Here is a 2,635-nt window from a genome sequence, read left to right as displayed (position 1 = left end):
CAAGGGGACCTCAGACAATATCCTGTCTACTCTCTGCCATCTTGGCACTATCTCTTATTATTTCCATAAGGAATGTTTTCAGGTTGTTTTTACTATAAACATTGAGTGTAACTCAATTTGTTACACACAGTTATGTTTTATAGATATGTTGAAAATAATTTTTATGACCTGCCATTTGTGACCTCTCATAATCATTAGGTTATGTTAGAAATATAGGGAAATGATTTATTTATTTTATATTCTGCTAATTATTGGAGCATTTTTAACATAAAATCACATATGGTTTTATGAAAATCAAATGAAAAATATTGTAAATCACTTAGGGCAATGTCTGGCATATATTAGGAGCTACATAAATACTTATTCCACACCCTTTCACCTCATTTGAATATGTGATTTTTTTTTCTTTTTACTATTTGTGTGTGACTCTACTATTGTGTGTGAGACTACTATTTTCTCAATTTATTTTTCTTCTTTTATTACTATAGCTAGTATTTCTATATATATATGTGTGTATGTATGCTATATATAAATAGATACACTTTCTTTACTTCTAATGATACTGGAAAGTCTAGTGTTTTCAGTACAGATAATGCTAATTCTTATTACTATTTACTATTTGAAGGAAGAGTGCACTTATCTAACATAGGAATTACATTATGATTTTAATATTTCTCACATTAGTTTTTATATATTCTCAGTCTTTTTCTCAAGATATTTTAATATTTGGTGATTAATATGAACAAGATAATTTGGTGCACATTTTCTAATAAATATAAAACATCAGTGAGAACAATAAGTTAAAGTATCATGTATGAGAGGTTCATTTGTCTTCTTGTGACACTGGATACCAAAGTTTTAAATGCTTGAGAATCTGACAATTATTTTATTAAGCTTTGAGATCCTGATTTAATAAAATAAAATAGTAAAATAATAATAACAATAACAATAACAATAATAAAGATATCTTTCTATTTATTCAAGTAGGTATCAAGTATTTATATAAATTTATATTTTCTTTGATCCTCAGTACATTCCTGTAAAAGAGGTCTTACTTTATCCTCTTTTTAGAGTTGAGGAAAGTGAGGCAGCAGAGATTATGAGATTTATTCAGGGTTGCACAGCTAGAAAGTGTCTAAATCTGGATTAGATCTCTTGTCTTTTTAATTGTGCATTCTTCAGGCAGAGCTATCTATCCATTGTGACATCTAGATACTATTAAGATGAAAAAGAAGTGGAAAAACATTGTGCTCTACTTTAAGAAATTTTTGTTTGTTTGTTTTTTTGCTAAGATAATTAGGGTTAAGTGACTTGACCAGGATTACACAGCTAGGAAGTGTTAAGTGTCTGAGACCAGACTTGAACTCAGGTCCTCCTGATTTCAGGGTTGGTGCTCTATCCACTGTAGCACCTAGCTGCCCCACTTTTAGGAAATTGTTAAGAAACAATAGTAAAGGATATATGATTTACTTCCAAAATGATCTATGAGAGAATTATGAAGTCCCTTAATTATCATTGTCAATGAGGAAAGAGTTTATAGAAATAAAACTCAGGCTGAACTGTGAAGGGTGTGACAAAGTTGAATTGCTTGAGAGGAAAAAAGGAACATTTTCAAATAATAGGCTAAATAAAGGCTTAAAATGAGCAATGTATATGATAATCTAGGTGCAGGCACAGTGCAGTACTCTGCCTCATTGTAACAGGCTCTATTTTAGAGGTCATTATGCTATTCAATGGAAAGAGCAGTGGGTTTGGAATGGGTGCCTAAGGTTAAATTTCACTTCTAATTACTTAAGTAAGGCATTTATTCTCCTTGGACCCCAGTTTCATTACTTACAAATTGAATACATTGACATATATCATTTCTAGTTCTAAATTTAAAAGAAAGGTCTATAGGACTATAATATGAGGTGCTTCAATAGCAGGCTGAAGAATTGTCCAGAAATATATATATTATATATATATATATATTTCATTTATTATCAAATGTGTACATTGTAGTTCAGACACTTAGTTCCATCCAACTCCTTATGACCTGATTTGGAGCTTTTTTGGCAGAAATACCAGAACAGTTTGACATTTCCAGCTCATTTGATAGATAAGGAAGTTGAGGCAAACAGAGTTAAGTGATCTGCTCAGAACCCAATAAGTGACTGAAGCCAGATTTGAATTAGGAAGATGAATCTTTTTGATTCAATACCTGGTATACTACCCACAATCTCATCTAAATGTACTACTATGTATATAATTTTACCATTCACAAATTCATATTTGTTAATTCATTTAATCTAAAGGTCTATCCCATGAAGTAGGTAAGACAGATATTATTGTCTCTGTTTTACATATAAAGAAATATATAGAGAGAGATATAAATTAATTTATCTGAGATTTTACAACTAGTGAGAAGGCACTCAATTTAAGTTCTACCATTTTCCAGATCCATGTGCAATCCAAAAAATATATTTAAGTAATAGGAAATTCTTAAAGGTTTTTGAACAAAAAAAGCATCATTATGTAATCATTAGGGTTTTTTTTTTTTGTTTTTGTTTTTGCTTTTTGTTTTTTTTAGTGTTTTTGTTTTTAAGACTGGTTTGTTAGCAAAATAAAAGATAGATTATCAATGGTTGAAAAATAG

Source organism: Antechinus flavipes, chromosome 3 (genome assembly GCF_016432865.1).
Source record: "Antechinus flavipes isolate AdamAnt ecotype Samford, QLD, Australia chromosome 3, AdamAnt_v2, whole genome shotgun sequence".
Taxonomy (NCBI): domain Eukaryota; kingdom Metazoa; phylum Chordata; class Mammalia; order Dasyuromorphia; family Dasyuridae; genus Antechinus; species Antechinus flavipes.
The sequence above is the reverse complement of the archived record's forward strand: the minus strand, read 5'-3'. Positions refer to the sequence as shown.